General features: G+C 42.3%; 1 long non-coding RNA gene across 3 annotated transcripts in view; it reads right to left on the bottom strand.

The window, feature by feature from the left end:
- LOC145513671 (uncharacterized) overlaps positions 1–23,372 on the bottom strand; it is a 793,767-nt gene that overhangs the window by 23,349 nt on the left and 747,046 nt on the right. The window lies entirely within an intron of this gene.

The raw sequence follows: 23,372 nt of genomic DNA, 5'->3' as shown, positions 1-23,372 counted from the left end.
CAGCCTATGATGTATGGAACAGTCTCCCAAATGAAGAATTATCTTTTCACAAAGTTAATGGTGCCCACTTGAGAAATTCAGCTCTAGACTCGAGGAAATGGGTAGGTAATGATGATGACAATGAAAGAGATAATATTCTTTTGTTAAAAAATGAAAACAAAAAAATTAAGAGCGACTTGAAACAAAATGCCAAAGAACACAACACTATCCATTTGAAAGGGAAAAAAAGACTCAGAAATGCTCATCTTGGCGTTATTTTACTCCAGAGAAGTTTTCCACATTCATATGCCAAAAGCAATTACCATATTTCTGATTGCTAATTAGGCTGGCACAGGTTTTAGCGTATCTACAGATGGCACTTTAAATGATAGTTAATTTTTAAGTTAAATTTTAAATTTTGTAAGTTTAAATGTTTAAAGCTATGACATCATCTGTTAATGTATTCACTACAGTAATGGGCCCAGCTCTATCACATATGAGGGTTGGGCATATGCAAAAACAAACCAGGTTTCCCAAGCCACATGCAAACATCAACCACGTTTCTGGAAAGCGTATCCTATATAGAGACTCATTAAGTTGCAGGAAGATTGTGTCTGAGAACCCCATCCCCTCCCTCCTTCCCTCACACATTTCCCTTATGTGACAAGAACAGTGTGATGTCTTTCATTCTGGTCCTCACACAGGATTTCTAATTAGTTAGGTGATGATGATCAGCCCCATACCCACTGGTGCCTCACTCTACCCATCTGTACAATGGATAGTTAGAATCATTTTCTGTTACTCTTCAGCAAGACTCCATGTGAGAATGCCAAAGCTTGGATGCGCTTCCCCTCAAATGTATATTCAGTGCATAGATTTTCAAAGCATTCCTTAAAGCCCATTTATGAGTTCACTAGAAATCATCTGACCACTGGTTAACAATCTCTGTATTAAACCAGGTCCTTATACCATTTCCAATTCTAAGAAAAATTTCAGCTAGACAGTATGAAGAATTAGTAAAGGAAATTTGTTTCACCCATGAGTAGCCTGGCTAATGACTATTGTCAAGAACAAGGCCACCTGGGTCAGCAAAGAACATTCTAAAGAGAATGGAGATAAGCTATCTCTGTTTCAAAGGGCAATAAGCAAAATCAACCTTCAAAATTCTGTTAAGACCATTCACATTAGAATAGAAATGGTATTAGTCTCAGAATAAACTGTAAAAAAAAAAAAAAAAAAAATTAGTAAACAGAAATGAGACCAGAAGGGGAATCTCTCCTACTCTGATAATAGGAGAGTAAGACAGCAAGACTCCTCTATCCCACCCCCTCCCCCCGCACCGCCGCAACAATTCAGTGAATAGGTATGGACATTGTTTACTATAACCCTCACCAATTCCTTTTCCTATCTATTAATGTTAAAGAGTTTTCCTTCCCTTGCCACGTGGGGACTTACATATGGCTCATCGTGGTTATTGCTGAGTCTCTAAATTCTGTCTGATTCTCTGAGACCCCATGGACTGCAGCATGCCAGCTTCCTTGTCCTTCACTATCTCCTGGAGTTTGCTCAAATGCATGTCCATTGAGTCAGTGATGCCATCCAACATCTCATCCTCTGTTGCCCCCTTCTCCTGCCTTCAATCTTTTCCCAGCATCAGGGTATTTTCTAGTGGGTCAGCTCTTTGCATACGGTGGTCAAAGTATTGACCTTCAGCTTTAGCATCAGTCCTTCCAATGAATATTCAGGGTTGATTTCCTTTAGGATGGACTGGTTTGATCTCCTTCTGTCCAAGGGACTCGCAAGAGTCTTCTCTAGCACCACAGTTCAAAGCATCAGTTCTCTGGCACTCAGACTTCTTTGTGGTTCAACTCTCACATCCGTACATGACTACTGGAAAAATCATAGCTTTTACAAGATGGACTTTTGTCAGCAAAGAGATGCCTCTGCTTTTTAATATGCTGTCTAGGATTGTCATGGCTGTTTTTCCAAGGAGCAAATATCTTAATTTCATGGCTGCAGTCAGCATCCACAATGATTCAGGAGTCTAAGAATATAAAATCTGCCACTGTCGCACACCTTGAATTGTAATTCTCATGGTGGCTCAGATGGTAAAGAATCTGCTTGCAATGTGGGTTTGACCTGGGTTTGATCCCTAGCTCAAGAAGGTCCCCTGGAGAATGGAATAGCAACCCACTTCAGTATTCTTGCCTGAAGAATCACCATAGACAGAGGAGCCTGGCGGGCTACCGTCCACAGGGTCGCAAAGAATCGGACACAACTGAGCGACTAAGCACAGCACAGCTGATGTTAAATGAACTCATTTTTGCTGGAGAAATTATCTGGCAATATATTCATTTCAGGCCAATATTTTGGTGGCCTCAATGTGGGGACCGGAGGAGATCCTGAAGGCTTCAGGGCTAGTGAGCACGCAGGTACATGACCACAGCTGAGTCCATCGTCACTCACTGCCTTCTTCCTAGCCTTGGAATCTGAAGGTATGTCTTCCTCTTGGATGACATTTGAAGCTCTCAGTCCTTTATTCAAGAACCATTTTAAAGGTTTTGTCTCTCTGATAAAGGCCTGTTTCTCTGAGTACTTGTTTGGCACACCAGTCTGACTTTAAGATCAGACTATTTCAACCCAAGCTGGCCGAAAACACCTTCAAGCCATTCCGTGCAGAAGAGAGACTGCCTAACTGAAACTGCGTCAGTTTTTCAGCCTTTGGCCTCTTTCTCTGGAATAGGTATTATTCTCTGGAAACTGGCCGTTCAGCCAGGTTCCTCTGGATTAATTTGTTTCCTTAGAATTGGCTAAGATTAGCTTGCAAGCTGTTTGAACTGAGATGGTTTGAGATGTAAGCTGTTTAAACTGTTTGAAAATTGTTCTTTTACTCTAGAAAAATATCTCCGAGAAATGCGATTTCAGTTATGTAAATATTTTGAGGGCCCCCTTACAGAGACTTCAACGTTATTGTTTAAACTATAGTATTTCCTCATGTGTACTTCTAACTAACTGGACTGACCAGACCAGTGGCCATTTAGAATAGCAATGGTGATTAGGGGAACTTTCAAACTTCCCAAACTTAATTTCTTAAAACTGAATTGAAACAAAGAAGCTCAAAAATTTCCGTTTTGGTTGGTATTATGAGGCTTCCAAATGTCACCAGAAGTCCAAAATTGCTTCTGTATGACATAAGATTAGGATTGTGTGTGTGCTGTGCTGGCTTAGTGGCTCAGGCGTGTCTGACACTTTTGTGACCCCATGGACTGCAGCCGGCCAGGCTCCTCTGTTCATGAGGATTCTCCAGGCAAGAATACTGGAGTGGGTTGCCATGCCCTCCTCCAGAGGATCTTCCCAACCCAGGAATTGAACCCAGTTGTCTCTCATTGCAGGCAGATTCTTTACCATCTGAGCCATTACTGAAGCAAATAAACAAACAAACGAAAAATGGCTCCTGAGGCCTCAGGCTCTTCTTTGGCTTACCTCAGTCTCTGCAACTGGCACCACTGTCCTCCTCCCCTTCTATGCCATCTCCACCTCCTTTATACCCTCAAATCCCCCATGCTAATTCTCTCACTGATATCATCTTCTCTGAAACTCACCCCACACTCTCTTCTCCTCTGGACTTGTCAGAACCTGCCCTTTTAAAATTACCTGATTCAGGATTTCTAGACTTTTGTATTCCCTGGACTAAAGGTGAATTTCAAGCCATAGTCAAAAATTTTCCCAAAGTAATTGAATATCCTCAGATTTGCTGAGGAAATTAATATAATCATTCAAATTAACGAACTTGGTTTCTCTTAACTTATACCAGCTAGTTCAGGTGAAGGCCAGGCCCAACAGTGATGAAGGCTACTAATTGGAAAAATCCTGAAAGGTCTCTAGAATTGCAACCAGTGGACCAGAGCTCTAACTTATTATAGAATCATATTTGGGTGATCTCTAGGTGATTTCATTAAATAATTCCAAGGGCTTTTTCAAGCCTATTGATTGACACAAAACTCAGGCTTGCACGTGAAGATCTGATGAACCTGTTCATGACTATGATAATTGACTCCATCAGTCAGTTCAGTTCAGTCACTTAGTCCTGTCCGACTCTTTGCAACCCCATGGACTGTAGCACGTCAGGCTTCCCTGTCCATTATCAACTCCTGGAGTTTACTCAAACTCATGTCCATTGAGTCAGTGATGCCATCCAGTCATCTCATCCTCTGTCATCCCCTTCTCCTCCTGCCTTCAATCTTTTCCAGCATCAGGGTCTTTTCAAATGAGTCAATTCTTTGCATCAGGTGGCCAAAGTATTGGAGTTTCAGCTTCAACATCAGTCCTTCCAATGAATATTCTGGGCTGATTTCCTTTAGGATGGACTGGTTGGATCTCCTTGCAGTCCAAGAGACTCTTAAGAGTCTTCTCCAATACCACAGTTTAAAAGCATCAATTCTTCAGTGCTCAGCTTTCTTTATAGTCCAACTCTCACATCCATACATGACCACTGGAAAAACCATAGCCTTGACTAGACGGACCTTGGTTGGCAAAGTAACGTCTCTGCTTTTTAACATGTTGTCTAGGTTGGTCATAACTTTTCTTCCAAGGAGTAAGCGTCTTTTAATTTCATGGCTGCAGTCACCATCTGCAGTGATTTTGGAACCCAAAAAAATTAAGTCCGTCACTGTTTTTTATCAAAATATAGTTGATTTATTATATTAGTTTCAGGTGTACAATGTAGTGTTGTGATATGCAAGGCAGAAAGCAAAGAGGATAGCCTGTGTCATAAGTTGAAGGAATTTTCTCCACTATATTAAATTTTGAAACTTGCTCACAAGAAGACTCTTGAGAGTCCCTTGGACAGCAAGGAGATCAAACCAGTTAATACTAAAGGAAATCTACCCAGAATATTAATTGCAAAGACTGATGCTGAAGCTCCAATACTTTGGTCATCTGATGTGAATAGACAACTCATTGGAAAAGACCCTGATGCTGGGAAAGATTGAGGGAAGGAGGAGAAGGGTGTGACAGAGAATGAGATGGTTGGAATAGCATCACTGGCTCGGTGGACATGAGTTTGAGCAAGCTCTGGGAGACGGTGAAGGACAGGGAAGTCTGGCATGCTGCCGGCCATGGGGTTGCAGAGTCAGACACAACTTAGCAACTGAACAATAAGAACAGCCACCACATTACAGGTCCAGTACCTTTTTGTTCATATGGATGAAATATAAATCCTTTCCTTTGGTCTACTAGGCCAATTGAGGATACATGTTATCCCTGGATCAGGAAAGGTTTGCTTATTGAAACTAATCATTTATTGCAGATAGAGATGGAGAAACAATCTAGATATACTAGAAAATTATTAGCCACATAAACACTGTATTTTACTATTGTTAACTATAATTAAAAACAAATTTTTTTCTGTTTAACAAAATTCTTTGTCAATTATGCTCCATATATACTGCTTTCCCTTTTGTCCTGAATAATAAAATATTAACAATGATAGAATCATTTTTAGGAACTACTTTGATCAAAGATCATTATATTCTCCTTGTATCTCATTGGCAAAATGGACTCTGCGCATCTCAAAACCTGTTGTTACATAACAAAGGAAGAAGACTTTAATCTGTGGCTCAGCCAAGATTTTCTGTGAAGGGACAGAGAGTAAAATTTTTTGGCTTTGTAGACACATACGGTCTCTGTCATACATTTGCTTTTATTTTAACAACTCTTTAATAATGTAAAAAAAAATTCTGAAGTCATAGGCTGCACAAAAACAAACCCCTGACTGAATCTGGCCAATAGGCTATGGTTTTTCTACCTGAGAGGGACCCAGGATTGAGTTCACTTAAAAGACTGAACACAGCCCAGTGTCATGGAAGATGTGTTTCACGTCCATCAGTTAATAAATCAGAAGTAGGATGCACAAGCATCTCAGTGTACCCAGGACAGAGGGGTTTCACAGCCGTGAGACGTGCAGAGCTAGACCCAGGGAAGTCTCTGTCCAACAGGGATGGTTGGTCACCCTAAAAAATTCCTCAAATAGGAGAAATGAAAGCCTTATAGGAGGAGGACAAAAGTTTCATGGCTTGACCACCTAATTGAAAAGAAGGGAGAGGTTGCCAGGAGGGAGTTGGCCCTCAGAAGGCTGGTGCAGTTGGATCCTTGTAACCAAGTGAACTGGAGTTGGATCCAGCTACTGCATCCCATGGATGTTGAAGTCATTGACTTTTCACGCGTAGGAAAACTTGGGGGAAGAAGATGCAGAGAAGTCACAGAGTAAGAAGTGTCAAGAGGCACGAAATAGGCCAGGTTAAGTCTGGAATACAACGCACAGCTATTTACTCAAACAACAGCTTGAGGTTTCCATTTAAACTTGTCAACAAGCATGAAAGGCTGCGTGGGCATGCCACTGTCCGCAGGTGCTGGTCATCTCATTTGGTTCTTAGGTGTTTTATTTGGTTTTCCCTCCCTCTTTAATGTGATTGGCACCATGTCAAAAAGAGTCCATTCCATGTTCCTCTTGCTGAGGCGATGAAGCAGATGGCATCAGAAGCTAATGCAGCAGGGAAATACAGATCACACACAGCTTTGTCTGTGTGAGCTTGAGAAAGATCGGTTGAAAAGCAGGTTGGGTTGAGAGAGACGAGGGGTGAAGGCAGGATGCCAAAGAGACATAAAGAGAGATGTTAGGAACACATAATGTCCCACTCTTAAGGAGATGACTATTTCAAGGCTGAGTTATGTTTCACTAATACATAATAATTTCAGTGCAATTCTATAATAAGATCAATAGATTCAAGAAGATCACCATCTAAAGCAGTACTAAGTAGCAGAACAGAAATCTCACCTCATATAAGAGCAGCCAATGTCTTAATATAGGAATGATTGAGAGAGTTAGCAAGACAGATTAGTAATCTAAGTAAAACGGAGCTGTGAGGGAAAAGGGGGCCTTGCATGAATTGCAGAAATGGCATTCCTGTATTTCCCTGTATGCATTCTATTCCTTAGGAAGTATTAAACATCTCACATGTTCTCACTTATTTACACAATCCTCTCAAGAGGTCTATGGGAAAGAAATGTTGACACCCATTTCATAGACAGCAGGATTCAATTATTTCCCTAAAGTCATGTCTTAAAAAAGTGCTGATACTGGGAACATCATCTGTTTCCCTGAACTCCAAAACAATCCAAATTTGAAGAGGAGAGAAAAGCAATGAAAACACAAGTCTGTTATTAGACTGGGAAATACACTTTTCCCATTTTCATTTACAGAAAAACCCCAATGAAATTTTTGGCCAACTCAATGTATTAATAGACCTTATATTCAACCTTAGAATTATTATTGCAAATAGGATGAGGGACCATAGGATAAAAGATATCACTTAGGGCAGAACTCTGAGGGTGGGATTAAGATGTGACTATATCTAAGTTAAATTCCTTAAAAAATTAAGGTGGAGAAGCTACCAAGTTTTGTTTTGTTTTGTTTTTTATTTTATTTATTTATTTCTTTTTGTTTTCTTTTTTAAACCTCACCAAACTAGGGTATAATGCACATGTTGTCCAGCACACCTGGAACCGGAAAATGAGGGAGAATAGTCCTGAGGAAACAGCATCAGCAAGGTAGTCCTGCACCCCATGGGCTTCTGCCCTACATTCAGCACCTGTTCTGCCGAGTCTGTTCCCCCGGATGCCAGAGAGAGCTCCGAGCATGAAACCACAGGCCACAGCCTGGGAAAGTGGCCAGAGGCCAGCCCTGAAGGGCCAGTTACTCTGGAAGAACCTTAGGGGCCTGCCTTAGCTTGAGAGCTCTTGAATAAACCAGTAGCTTCCTGCAAAGCAGAAAGTATCAGCCCCTTCCCCAAACTTCTCTGTCCAAGCTGAACTCTAACACCAGGAAGTAATCACTCCTTAGTTATGGCTAGTCTGTGCTACTTCCTGCTATAGTAAGTACTCGTGGTGCTGAGCGACAAAGAAGGAGAAATCCTTCCTGATGCTTAGAGTCCAGTGGTATTCTGGTAAAAAGATGAACAGCCAGCTCTCTGTGGGGCAAGTCTGATTGGTACCCACTGCAGGTTGCCATGATATAAATAATCCCATGATGGCCAGTTTCAAGCTATCAATGTGATGTCAAACTCCTTAGAAAATTCTGGAAAATGTAGTAATTAGATGCTGGTAATCACTGCAGATGGTGATTGCAGCAGTGAAATTAAAAGATGCTTACTCCTTGGAAGGAAAGTTATGACCAACCTAGATGGCATATTAAAAAGTAGAGACATTACTTTGCCAACAAAGGTCTGTCTAGTCAAGGCTATGGTTTTTCCAGTAGTCATGTATGGATATGAGAGTTGGACTATAAAGAAAGCTGACTGCTGAAGAATTGATGCTTTTCAACTGTGGTGTTGGAGAAGACTCTTGAGAGTCCCTTGGACTGCAAGGAGATCCAACCATTCCATCCTAAAGGAGATCAGTCCTGGGTGTTCATTGGAAGGACTGATGTTGAAGCTGAAACTCCAATACTTTGGCCACCTCATGCGAAGAGTTGACTCATTGGAAAAGACCCTAATGCTGGGAAAGATTGAGGGCGGGAGGAGAAGGGGACGACAGAGGATGAAGATGGTTGGATGGCATCATCGACTCGATGGCCATGGGTTTGGGTGGACTCCGGAAGTTGGTGATGGACAGGGAGGCTTGGCGTGCTGCGGTTCATGGGGTTGCAAAGAGTCGGACACGACTGAGTGACTGAACTGAAACTCAGGAGCCCTCTCTAGTGTATCACCGATTATGCTAAGGAGTTGAAATTCAAGAGAAAGTAGCTGATTCTTGGAGGGGGGAGTGGAGTGTCCAATCGCAAAGTACTAAATTGATTTCATAGTTTCTGTATTCTCACATACACTTCTCATTTCCAAAGAGACAAGAGTCCACGAGACTCATGACTGCTTCTGTTGTAGGAAAGGCAGTACAGTGCGAGAGAATGTTCATGTCTGAGTCCTCAGGAGAGACCCAGGGATGGCCACCAGGTATGGATTCTTGGCTTCACACAGAAAAGAATTCAAGAGCAAACCATAGTAAAGAGAAGGAAGGTTTATTCTCAGAAATACACACTCCCTAGACGGAGTGTGGGCCATCTTAGAAGGCGAGAGGCCCTAAAATGTGTGGTGGCTACTTTTTGTAAGCTGGGTAATTTCATAGTCTAATGAGAAGGAGGATTATTTCAACTATTTCAGAGAAGGGGTAGAGATTATGAGTTGGATCATTGCCCACTTTTTGGCCTTTCATGGTCGGTCTCAGAACTGTCATGTTGCCTATAGGTGTGTTATTTAGCATATGCTAATGTATTACAATGAACATATAATAAGGCTCAAGGTTTACTAGAAGTCAATCATCTGGCATCTTGGACCTCGTTGCTTTAACCAGTTTATGTTGTGTTCTCAGTGCACTGTCATTCTTTTCAAGGTTGTCCCTTGCCCTCTTCCTGTCCAGCCTCCAGGGATTGTCAATTTTGCTGGTCTGGAAGCCCCATAAGATTTCAGTTCTAAAGCTTCAGTACTGTGTCTGGTACAAAGCAGGAAAACTATATACACAATTCCCTATTGGTTGATGATTGGTCTGCCTTTCATCATTGGTTGATGATCTTTCATCATTGGGTGATGATCGGCTGATGATCTCTGCGTTTGTTTCTCCTTTTAGGCCTCCCTCCAGGGCTCGTGGGGGAAAAAAAAATAACTTGATGAAAGAGAGTTCCAGTTAGGGTGTGGGACTTCTTGGAAAGAAAAACATATTCCTTCACCTTTCAAGGTTCTTCTGACTGGTCTAAGAATTAAGTTGACGTGAGACAGATTAGCAAGAGAAAATCTAACTTAACTATGTATGTACAGGGAATCTGAACTGAACCCAACAGATCCCAAAGGCAGTCAGGCAAAATGAGGCATATTGTCATTCTTGACTAAGAAGAAGGGGCAGGGGTCTGAGACTTCAAAGAGAAGACAGACAATTTACAGGAAGATGAGAAAAGAGCAAATGTGTGGCAAACAGATGTTTGCTGGGCCATGGAGCATCAATGCGACACAGGGAGGTATGTTAACAAACAGACTTTGCTATGTTCCTCCCTGTCTACCATATCTTGTTTATAACATACTATGGATTTATCTGGTGATACTTCTCTTTCCTGGAATAGGCCCTCTATCAAATTGTTTTAGGCAGTTAAGGGGGTGGGGTGAAAAGAAAAACGTGCTTGAGTTTTCTATCTCTTCCTCATGCCAAAGACATATTTTAAAGGGGCAAATTTTGCTTCCTTATAGAACCATGGGGGAGAAGGCAATGGCACCCCACTCCAATACTCTTGCCTGGAAAATCCCATGGACAGAAGAACCTGGTAGGCCGCAGTCCATGGGGTCGCAAAGAGTCAGACACGACTGAGCGACTTCACTTTCACTTTTCACTTTTATGCATTGGAGAAGGAAATGGCAACCCACTCCAGTGTTCTTGCCTGGAGAATCCCAGGGACAGCGGAGCCTGGTGGGCTTCCGTCTATGGGGTCGCACAGAGTCGGACATGACTGAAGCGACGCAGCAGCATAGAACCATGGCAGAAAGTGGATTAAAGCAATTCATCCCATACCCAGTTTCTCTCACTGCAAACCCAGATGAAGAGGACTGATGTGAAGTCATTTTGCTTTATGTAAACAGCATACAATGAAGTAGTGGCCCCACTTCCATGACTTAAGGAAAGGTTCCCTGAAGTTAGATTATTGTGCTTATTTGAAATTCAAATAATTCCAGGAGAACACTGAGGTGACATATAGCTTTAGGGAAAGAGATTCCAAAGGTCTTTAGGTGCAAGGCAATTACTTAGTCAAGCTAGCAAAGCAATCAACTCATTTGCTCAGCTCTTTGCATACATATCTCATTCTCATCTTAAAAGTCTTAGTTATCACCTCCTCAAATTAGCTTTCACACACACACACACACACACACACAGACATTCAGAGTCACCCCTAGCACATCATCCTGTTTATATTCATGGAAATATCACTATATAAAATCACCTTAGACATTTACTTATTTCCTGTTTCAATCTGTTAGAATATACAGCCAGGAAAATGGAAACTTTCTCTGTCTTGCTCACTTTGATGCCCAAAACTCAGTCTCTGTGCACCGGTGCTGAATCGAATCTCAAAGACAAAGTTTTGGATAAAGTAGAAAAGAATACCTTCATATTATTGCCCGGCAAAGGGGGATTGTGTTTCTCAGAATTGTGCACCCATCCAGGGGAATTTCAGTTCAGTTCAGTTGTTCAGTTGTGTCCGACTCTTTGCAACCCCATGGACTGCAGCGTGCCAGGCCTCCCTATCCATCACCAACTCCCGAAGTTTACCCAAACTCATGCCCATTGAGTCAGTGATGCCATCCAGCCATCTCATCCTCTGTCGTCCCCTTCTCCTCCTGCCTTCAATCTTTCCCAGCATCAGGGTCTTTTCAAATGACTCAGCTCTTCACATCAGGTGGCCAAGGTATTGGAGTTTCAGGTTCAGCATCAGTCCTTCCAATGACTATTCAGGACTGTTTTCCTTTAGGATGGACTGGTTTGATCTCCTTGCAGTCCAAGGGACTCTCAAGAGTCTTCTCCAACACCACAGTTCAAAAGCATCAATTCTTCAGAGCTCAGCTTTCTTTATAGAAACAACTTTACAGTGTTATTTAAGCCTCACACTGTACCCCAATAGGACAACAGGTGCCCTAAGAGACATATGGACAGTAAATGAAAGAGAGCTCACAGATGCTGGGACCGAGGTGTGGTGGAAGAAACCAGAGATCCACGGGGAGAAAGGCTCAGGATCTTGACAAGGTGAGTGAATATTCCGACTGTGCTTCATGTATGTAAAGTGTGATAACATTTGCCCAACAGAGTTACTGTGAGAGCTAAGTAAGATGCAAGGAAGCTTCTAACACAGAGTTAAAGACCAGTTAAAGCTAGTTCCCTCCCCATTCCTAGGCAGAAAATCGAATTTAGGAGACAACAACAGCTAAGGGATAAAAGAGTCACTCTCAGCCCCAGGGTCTTCATAGGGGAGTGCTTCTTACAACCCACCATTATGGAAAATCATGCTTGATTTCATGCTCTACCATCACGATTTTGAAATGGTTCGTAGTTTTGAATGAGGAATCCCTCCTTTTCATCTTTCACAGGACACCACATGTTATGTAGCCGGTCCTGCTTTCCCAGAGCTATTTGTGGCTTCTGCATCCTGTCCCAGTCATGCAGGTAGGGACCTGGCTAAATGTCGCTCTAAAGAAGGCATCCAAACTGCACACTCTAAAATGAGGAGAATGAGCTTGAATTCCCAGCCATTTCCTATTTCCTCTCCTTCCACTGTTCTTATTGCTCCATTGCTTTCTACTGGTCTTAATTTAAGATTGAGGGGAAACGGAGTTTAAATATATGTCACTGACTTAATGTACATGAGTTGGAGCAAACTCCGGGAAATAGTGAAGGACAGGGAAGCCTGGTGAGCTGCCATTCATGGGGTCCCAAAGAGTCGGACACAACTGGGTGACTGAACAATATATATACTGAAAGTGCTCACTATCTGACTTAAAAGTTTAAGGAGGCAGTAAGGCAGTCAATGAAGATTAATTCATTCCAGAAACACCTCTAAATCTTTATAACACTGATTAATAAAATCTTATACTCAATTTCTTAAACTTGCTCTAAAGGGCTGATACAATTTAGAGACAAATGACTCTAGTAGAACGCTGTGTTCCATGAGCTGAAAAATATAGTGGACAAATAAAGTGAACAAATGCTTAGATGCATAATAGAAAAAAAAAAAAGAAAGGCAGATAGTGAAGTCGCTCAGTCGTGTCTGACTCTTTGTGACCACATGGACTATAGCCTACTAGGCTCCTCTGCCCATGGGATTTTCCAGGCAAGAGTACTGGAGTGGGTTGCCATTTCCTTCTCCTGGGGATCATCCCAACCCAGGGACTGAACCTGGGTCTCCTGCATTGTAGGCAGACGATTTACCATCTTAGCCACCAGGGAAGTCTAGAAGCATAATATTTGGAGCTTAATATCACTTGGTTGGAACCTGGCTATCCCACCTCACTTATTCAAAATTCTACCAGTAGTATAAGCTCATATGAGTGAAAGTGATCGCTAAAAACTAAAGTAAGTGTGGGAAAACAAAAACATTAGTGTCTAATAAATAACTGCTCAGAGCACTTTTAAAAGCTTTGGTTTTTCCAGTAGTCATGTATGGATGTGAGAGTTGGACTATAAAGAAAGCTGAGCACCAAAGAATTGAAGCTTTTGAACTGTGGTGTTGGAAAAGACTCTTGAGCGTCCCTTGGACTGCAAGGAGATCCAACTAGTCCATCCTAAAGGAGATCAGTTCTGGGTGTTCATTGGAGGGACTGATGTTGAAGCTGAAACTCCAATCCTTTGGCCATCTGATGCGAAGAACTGACTCATTTGAAAAGACCCTGATGCTGGGAAAGATTGAAGGCAGGAGGAGAAGGGGACGACAGAGGATGAGATGGTTGGATGGCATCACGGACTCAATGGACATGAGTCTGAGTAAACTCTGGGAGCTGGTGATGGACAGGGAGGCCTGTTGCGCTGCAGTCCAGGGGGTTGCAAAGAGTCGGACAAGACTGAGTGACTGAACTGAACTGAACAGAGCACTTATCCTCATGCCATGATTTGAGGTCTTTTATTCCTTTGATAAACACAATACGGCTAAGGAGGCTCCGGTTTCTGAATTTTCATTTGATTAATTTTAATAAATTAGACTAAAAGAGAAGACTGCATCATAGACTGGTGTCCAGGGAATATTATTACCAAGAGCAAATGTGGAAAGGGAAAAGCATGTCTGTGTATCTATATTGTGGTTACTTAGTCACCAAGTCGTGTACAATTCTTTTGTGACCCCAGGGACTGTAGCCCACCAGACTCTATCCCAGCCCTTGGGATTTCCTGGGTAAAAATACTGGAGTGGGTTGCCATTTCTTTCTCCAGGGGATCTTCCCAACCCAGGGATCAAACCCAGGTCTCCTGCCTGGCAGGCAGATTCTTTACCACTGAGTCACTCAGGAAGCCCCAAACATGTGTATGCATATTCAAACACTCAAGGAAATGTACACTTAAAATGACTGCATTTTATGGCGTTTCTTAATGTAAATTTTACCTTATTATGAGGTAAAAGGGAAGTAAAGGTTTGAATTATCTGACCACTTGCAGTTAGATTTTTACACCATTTCTAATGTTGATTCTGGTTATTTTACTAACAGAACCTCTTCTGCTCCATCCTGTGTGGTTAAGTATCTGTGACCCTCCACGTGCAGCAACGTGAGCACAGATGTAACATTTGCATTGTCTACCAATTGCCTTGCCACCATTAAGGAAGCAGAAAATGCTACCAGGAGACATTGTAGACTTTCATTTTCTTAATATTACTCTGTCTTTAAGGGTATATTATCATGATACAGCCACATTCTTGAATATAGTTCTACAGTAGAAAATCTTATACTGACTGTCTTTGTCCTTTTAAATCGGAATCTTTTAGCATAACTTAAATGTAAGTAAGGGTGTGAGTGTGTGTGTGCACTCAGTTGCTAAGTCGTGTCTGACTCTTTGTGACCCCGTGGACTGCATCTCGGTCCTCTATCCATGGAATTTTTCAGGAAAGAATAGAGGAGTGGGTTTCCTTACCCTCCTCCAGGGGGTCTTCCTAACCCAGAGATCAAACCTTTGTGTTTTTCATCTCATGCATTGGCAGGCAGATTCTTTACCACTGGGACACCTAGACAGCCCTATAACTTAAATATACATACGTAATAGTGTCTGGAATAGGAAACCACTTATCAATTTCTATGTCTCATTTCTTTCATGAAGTACTTTTGGGAAATTGTAGCTTTAATATCTTAGAGGTGAAAGGAGTTGTGCAGCTTAAAATAATTTTTATGTAATTTTGATGATTATTGAAAGAACTGTCAAGCATAAGTCTAAATTCTTACAAAAATACACTGCGCTTTCAGTTCAATTCAGTCACTCAGTCATGTCCAACTCTTTGCGACCCTGGGAAACCACAGCAAGCCAGGACTCCCTGTCCATCGCCAACTCCCAGTATCTACCAAACTCATGTCCATTGAGTCAGTGATGTCATCCAACCATCTCATCCTCTGTCGTCCCCTTCTCCTCCTGCCCCCAATCCTTCCCAGCAGTAGGGTCTTTTCCAATGAGTCAACTGTTTGCATGAGGTGGCCAAAGTATTGGAGTTTCAGCTTCAGCATCAGTCCTTCCAATGAACACCCAGGACTGATCTCCTTTAGGATGGACTGGTTGGATCTCCTTGCAGTCCAAGGGACTCTCAAGAGTCTTCTCCAACACCACAGTTGAAAAGCATCAATTCTTCAGCAGTCAGCTTTCTTTATAGTCCAACTCTCACATCCATAGATGACTACTGGAAAAACCACAGCCTTGACTAGATGGACCTTTGTTGACAAGGTCATGTCTCTGCTTTTAAATATGCTGTGCTTTAGTGTTTTTGAAAATTAAGGGATTTGCATCAAGTCCAAGTTTTCATTTTTAATCTATTTCCATTAATCAACAATTTCATTTTTCAGTCATGGAGAATATAGAACACTAGGAGAGGCAACAATGCACCTTTACTCTCTAAGCGTCTGAGAATTACATTGAGGTAAGAGGTTAGGAGAACAGCATACAGATTTTTACGAGTACGTGGGAGCACACAGAGGTAAATGGATTACCAAAGGAAAAGCCTCATGTTTTTCCAGTAGGATGAGCCAAGTGGAAACTGAGGAAAAGTAAAATGCATGGGGAGGGGAGGCTAACAGAAGCTAAGTTATTCTAAAAGGTCTGCCTGTACAGATTTTTCTCAGCTTCGACTGTCTCTGGTGACTAGAAAGTTTCTTCTCTCACTATGCAGGAAAAACAGAGTGTTCTTTTCATATCCACTCTTTTACAAGTACCTTTAGTTCAAAATAATCCTTATGTTAAAGTGTCATATTTGAGGGTTGCATATTCTACTACCCTTCAACATTATACAGGTACTTGTTATATAGGTATAGTGTGTGTGTGTGTGTGTGTGTGTGTGTGTGTGTGCATGCACTCAGTTGTGTCCAACTCTTTGCAGCTACATGGACTATAGCCTGCCTGGCTCTTTTGTCCATGGGATTCTCCAGCCGAAAATACTGGAGAGGGTTGCCATTTCCTACTGCAGGGGATCTTCCCGACCCACGGATCAAACTGTAGACTCTTGCATCTCCTCCATTGGCAGGTGGATTTTTTTTTACTACTGTGCTACATGGGAGGGCTTCCCTCCTGGCTCAGATAGTAAAGAATCTGCCTGCAATGCAGGAGACCAAATCTATGTGTAAGTATGACTGAATAAAAGAAACAAAGAGTTTGGAAAAGCAGTGTAGGTGTTTCATCATGTATCTTAATTAAAAAAAAAAACTAAACCTGGAAACTTTTAACTATGTGCTGTGGTGTTCAAAACTATAATAAATTCACCTATTGTCTCAAGTTTATCTAAGTTTAAAGGAGATGCAAAAAGGCAAAATGGTTGTCTGAGGAGGCGTTACAAATAGCTTAGAAAAGAGAAGCTAAAGGCAAAGGAGAAAAGGAAAGATATACTCATTTGAATGCAGCATTCCAAAGAAGAGCAAGGAGAGATAAGAAAGCCTTCTTTAGTAATCAATGCAAAGAAATAGAGGAAAATAAAAGAATGGGAAATACAGGAGATCTCTTTAACAAAATTGGAGATACCAATGGATATTTTCATGCAAAGATGAGCACAATAAAGGAAAGAAATGGTATGAACCTAACAGAAGCAGAAGGTATTAAGAAGAGGTGGAAACTACACAGAAGAACTATATAAAACATATCTTCATAGCCTAGATAACCACAATGGTATGATCACTCACCTAGAGCCAGATATCCTGGAATGCAAAGTCAAGTGGGCCTTAGGAAGCATCACTACAAACAAAGCTAGTGGAGGTGATGGAATTCCAGTTGAGCTATTTCTAATCCTAAAAGATGGTGCTGTTAAGGTGCTGCACTCAATATGCCAGCAAATTTGGAAAACTCAGCAGTGGCCACGGGACTGAAAACAGTCAGTTTTCATTCCAATCCCAAAGAAAGGCAATGCCAAAGAATGTTCAAACTACCGCACAATTGCACTCATCCCACATGCTAGCAAAGTAATGCTCAAAATTCTTCAAGCCAGGCTTCAACAGTACGTGAACCATGAACTTCCAGATGTTCAAGCTGGATTTAGAACCAGAAATCAAATTGCCAACATCCACTGGATCATGGAAAAGGCAAGAGAGTTCCAGATAAACATCTACTTCTGCTTTATTGACTACGCCAAAGTGTTTGACTGTGTGGATCACAATAAACTGTAGAAAATTCTTCAAGAGATGGGAATACCAGACCACCTTACCTGCCTCCTGAGAAATCTATGTGAAAGTTAAAAAGCAACAGTTAGAACAGACTGTTAGAACAATTTTGAACAACACACTGATTTCAAATTGAGAAAGGAGTTAAGTCAAGGCTGTATATTGTCACCCTGCTTATTTAACTTATATGCAGAGTACATCATGCAAAATGCCAGGCTGGATGAAGCACAAGCTGGAATCAAGATGGCCAGGAGAAACATCAGTAACCTCAGATATGCAGATGACACCACCGTTATGGCAGAAAGTAAAGAAGAACTAAAGAGCCTCTTGATGAAAGTGAAAGAGGAGAGAGAAAAAGTTGGCTTAAACCTCAACATTCAGAAAACTAAGATCATGGCATCTGGTCCCATCACTTCACAGCAATAAAGGGGGAAACAATGGAAAGAGTGGCAGACTTTATTTGGGGTGGGGGGCTCCAAAATCACTGCAGACAGTGACTGCAGCCATGGAATTAGAAGATGCCTGCTTCTTGGAAGAAAAGTTATGACCAACGTAGACAGTATATTAAAAAGCAGAGACATTACTTTGCCAACAAAGGTCCATCTAGTCAAAGCTATAGTTTTTCTAGTAGTCATATGTGGATGTGAGAGTTGGACTGTAAAGAAAGCTGAGTGCCAAAGAATTTAGGCTTTTGAACTGTGGTGTTGGAGAAGACTCTTGAGAGTCCCTTGGACTGAAAGGAGATCCAACCAGTCCCCCCTAAAGGAAATCAGTCCTGAATATTCTTTGGAAGGACTGATGCTGAAGCTGAAACTCCAATACTTTGGCCACTTGATGTCAAGAACTGACTCACTGGAAAAAAAAAACCCTGATGCTGGGAAAGATTGAAGGCAGGAAGAGAAAGGGATGACAGAGGATGAGATGGTTGGATGGCCTCATAGACTCAACGGACATGAGTTTGAGCAAGCTCCTGGAGTTGGTGATGGACAGGGAAGCCCAGCTTGCTGCAGTCCATGGGGTCACAAAGAGTCAGACATGATTGAGCGACTGAACTGAATTGAAGGAGTCCTGGGAACTTCTCATTTATAGCTGGTCAGAATCCCAGAGGACAATCAGAACTTTTGATTGTCATCAGAAGTAGTAGGAAAGAATTCTTATGGAGCTTGGGCTTTAATCTGTGGGATATGATGCTATATTCAGGTGTGCTCAGTCCCTCAGTCAAGTCCGACTCTTGAGACCCTACAGATTGTACCCATCTAGGCTCCTCTGTCCATGGGGTTTTCCCAGGCAAGAATACTGGAGTGAGTTGCCATTCTTCCTCTTCCAGGGGTTCTTCCTGACCCGGGGGCTGAACCTGCTCTCCTGTCTTCTGCATTACATAAGAGGCAGATTCTTTATTGCTGAGCCAATGGGGAAGCCCTATATCCAGATAGGTAGTATTAGAATTGGGGGCTTCACAGGTGGTAAATCTAGAGGTAAAGAAAGTAGTAATCTTTCTTTGAGAAAAGAGGTAGTGAAAGCGAAAGTTGCTCAGTCGTGTCTGACTCTTTGCGACACCATGGACTATACAGTCCATGGAATCCTCCAGGCCAGAATACTGGAGTGGGTAGCCTTTCCCTTCTCCAGGGGATCTTCCCAACCCAGGGATCGAACCCAGGTCTCTTGCATTGCAGGCGGATTCTTTACCAACTGAGCTATCAGGGAAGCCCCTAGAGGTAAAGAAACTGCCTGCCAGTGCAGGAGACATAAGAGACTAGGGTTTGATCCCGGGGTTGAGAAGATCCCTTGGAGGAAGGCTTGGCTACCCACTCCAGTATTCTTGCCTAGAGAATCCCATGGAGACAGGAGCCTGGCAAGTTGTAGTCCATAGGGTTGCACAGAGTCAGACACAACTGAGGTGATTTAGCACGCACAGTATTAGAACTGAGTTAAGTTGTAGGACATGAAACTGTGTTGGAGAATTGCTGGGGATGAAAGGGGAAAGTCCCACACATTTGGGGACCAGAATTATTGAGAGGAGAGTGTTGAGAGGAGACATGAGGCTTTCTTTAATGGTCAGTATAGTGTTTCCTAAAATATTCTTCCTCAACAGAAGTTGGCAAAGGACCAGAGAGTAATTATATTCATTTTTGCAAGCCACATCCAATCTCTATCACAACTATGTAATTGACATTGTAGCACCACAGACAATATATTAAAAAAAATGGGTGTAAATGTGTTTCAGTAAGACTTTATCTGCACACACAAAAAAGGTAACAGAACAGCTTTAGTTCATGGGCCACATCTTAACTATTCACTGCTCTAAAATGAAAAGTCAAATGTAAAAATGTTAAATTTATAGGGTCACTGCTTTGGGTTTGGTTTAGTGTTTACATATGGTTTTCACACATTTCAATCTGTTGAAATGTAGCTGTTGATTTTCTATTATAAAAAAATAAATAAAATTAGCACATTTACACTAATTCCCAATTCTTTGCCAAGCTTGGTGTTTGTCAGTTAGATTGTATTATAAATAATATTCTACAAATTTAAGCATTAAAAGCAAGACAGTCTCTCCTGTGGTCTATCTTCCTAACCATCCATCAAGACACCCTATAATACTATAAAAATACCTGTACTATATGTAAACAAGCAAATACAAAGATGACACTGAGCAACTCCCAAGAAAAGTACACCAGGTATGTCTAATTATAAACTGATTAGGAAAGAAGTTGAATCCCATTGTTTTTGTGTTTTTCTGGAGCCACAGTTTGCACATCACACTGGAATCCGCTGCTTTAACTCAACACCCTGAAACGGACGCCCTGAAATTTCTGTTTCTCACTTCCTCCCATGTGGGGGAAATAAACATGATTTTACTAGACACACAGAACCAGATGCTTACAAACGGCATGTCCTCTAAAACTGGACAAGTATGTGTAATGAATCTGCAAACAGATGAGTAGATTGTATGATAAGAGTCATCATCACATGAGCCGTTGTGGGGGAAGACAGGACTGAGTCCTCCCTGTGGCAGAAGCTGCCTGCCCACGTCCACTCTCTGCCAGCCTCAGTGCACTGTGCTCTGCCCAGTCCTCACCTGCCTCTCATTGCCTGAGGACTTTCTGAGGCCTCTGGATCCCACCTAGCTATCTCCTTGGTAGGCTGCAACAGGAATGATTAATAATAACTCCAGGAACAGTCCCAAACAAGGACTCAGAGGAGTTCCTGTCCATCCCCCAGCTCCCTCACCCATCTCTTCCATTTGTTTTACACAGACCCTCCATAACTTCCCATAAGCTTCCCTGGTGGCTCAGAGGGTAAAGCATCTGCCTGCAATGTGGGAGACCTGGGTTCAATCCCTGGGTCGGGAAAATCCCCTGGAGAAGGAAATGGCAACCCACTCCAGTATTCTTGCCTGGGAAATTCCACGGACAGAGGGGCCAGGTAGGCTACAGTCAATGGGGTCGCAGAGTCGTACACTCCTGAGCGACTTCCCTTTCTTTCCCAGAACTCCCCCGGCAGGATGAAGCTTTAGCTGTCCCTAGTGGTCTCTGGTAGCTCAGCAGATGAAGAATCCACCTGCAGTGTAGGAGACCCCAGTTCGATTCCCAGATTGGGAAGATCCCCTGGAGAAGGGATAGGCTACCCACTCCAGTATTCTTGGGCTTCCCTGGTGACTCAGATGGTAAAGAACCCGCCTGCAATGCGGGAGACCAGGGTTCGATCCCTGGGTTGGAAGATCCCCTGGAGGAGGATATGATAAGCCACTCCAGTGTTCTTTCCTGGGAAATCCCAAGGACACAGGAGCCTGATAGGCTACAGTCCATGGGGTTGCAGAGAGTCCGACATGACTGAGGAAAGAGTCGGACATGACTGAGCAACTAAGCACAGCACAGTGCTCCCTGGTTGATAATTCTCCACTCCCTGGCTGCCTTCCCTTCATCAGTTCCTTATCTCATTTTTTTGCTTCCTGGGGGATCTTTCACCTCCCATATCCCCAAGCTATTACACCCATCTTAGGAAACTGAAATTTAGAGATTGTAAACAACCATCCATGAACACAGATCTTCCTGGTTATGCTGTTACTGGACACTTTATCTTTTAATTTTTTTGCAGTTTACTCCCAACAAGCAGTAGGACACAGAGAGAAGCGGTATTAATAATTGAGCTTATTCTATGCCAGGCACAAGTATCACTTCATTTAAACTTCACAATAATTCTGAGGTCGGTACCATTAGTAAACATTTCTGTGTAAGAAAACGCAAGGGCCTAGGAAAGGTAAGTAGTTTGGGTGGTGGTATTAGGACCTGAACCAGCCCCTCCGACTCAACGACTACAAGCTTTTACAGCTTCCACTCTGCTACTTCCCAGGAGAGCAGAAATTCAATATTCATTTTTCAGACAAGATCATCGGTTAATACTTTTGCTTTGCTTCTACCCGGTAGCACACAGCAGAAGCATTGCTGGAAGTTCGGGGACATTTTCTAATGAGTTTTGTCTGATGTTGATATCAAAATAATTATAGACTCATCTCTTCCTTCACTAAGTACTTCACAAAGTATCATAACAAATCGCATGATCTAGATAGTATTACCTCTATTTAACTTAAACCTCAGTTTCTTTATCTGTAACAGGTTCAAGGTCACACAAATAATAAGTGGCAGCACCTAGATTTAATTTTTGGTTTGCCTGAGCCTAGCGCTAGCACAATTTTCTTGATTCCTCACCCTTTCAGCAGCCCACCTGCTTAATGATATCAGAAAAGGCATCTCCCGGGACTGGCTTCAGGGGAGGTTCATTTTTAAGTGAGCCAGATGGACCTTCTTGGCATTTGTTGCTGTCTTGTTACCTCCACTTTTGAGGACCTCAGAGACCTCATCTCACCCTCTTTGTGAACTCCAACTTACCATCAAGGCTATCCCCAAAAGTGAGGGTCCTGTCACCCCCACCGGGTTGGTGGGGCGGTGGTGCTGAAGAGGAGGGGCATTTCCATAGCCAACAGTTTCACATGTCCACAAAATCTTCCTTTCACTCCAAGAAACCCCAAGGGTAAGTGGGATATTTACATATTGGTTGGTGTGTTATGTTTTGAGTGTTATCTCATTTTTAAATGCAGAATGACACGATGGCACCTGGCTAACCAAAAATCTGGGAGGCTCCTCAGAGTCATAATTAGGGCTTGTTTTTTTTTTTTCCTCCCAGTAGACCCCTCTTCACCATTCCAGCTTTCTACTGTGGCAACCGGTTTGTCTCTCAGTCTTTCTCAATCTCTCTAATTCCTCTCTTTCTCCTTTTTCTCTCTCATATGATATACACACAAACACATAAGCACCCTAGTCCATATACACATTTTAGAAATTTGCTCTTATAAGATTAAATTTCATTAAATTCACCCATAGCAAAGTATTAAAATCAAAAGCTTTATCTCCATTGAGCTATTTGCATTTTGAGCCTCAGCTGCAGCTTGCAGAATTAAAAGTTTATCTCACTTAAAGGAATTTCATACATCAATGATCAGCTATTACAGGGAACAAGGTATCTTTTTAAAAATCCTACACAAATACATCCCAGCCTGGCTAATGGAGGAAGAAGGTTTGAGGGGCACTGCTAGGCATATCTTAATAGGCATTGGCTGTAGTAATTATTACCTGATGGCTTGTGTTTTAAATATGCACCACTTGGGACCCACTCTGAAATTCAGAAGGCAACCACCAACACTGCCACAAGCAGAAGCGGCACAATGGCCATATCCCTTTCACTTTTTAAACACATTTATCAAAACCTGGCAAGACATCGCCCCCAACTGAATAAACAAAACTAAGATCAGTGTCTACCTCAGGGGTGTTGTCTCTGCCAGCAAGAAAATGTCCTGGCTGACACCATTTATTCGCAGCACTGATAACCCAGCCACTTCACTCAGCATCTCTGTGGCTCCTGAGGAAATATTCTTTGATACTGAACCTTGCTGGCAGCTCTCTCTCTTTTTTTGGGGGGGGTGGGGTG

This window comes from Giraffa tippelskirchi, chromosome 7 (assembly GCF_054371585.1).
Source record: "Giraffa tippelskirchi isolate mGirTip1 chromosome 7, T2T-mGirTip1v1.2.pri, whole genome shotgun sequence".
Lineage (NCBI taxonomy): Eukaryota > Metazoa > Chordata > Mammalia > Artiodactyla > Giraffidae > Giraffa > Giraffa tippelskirchi.
This window is presented reverse-complemented; position numbering and strand designations above follow the sequence as displayed.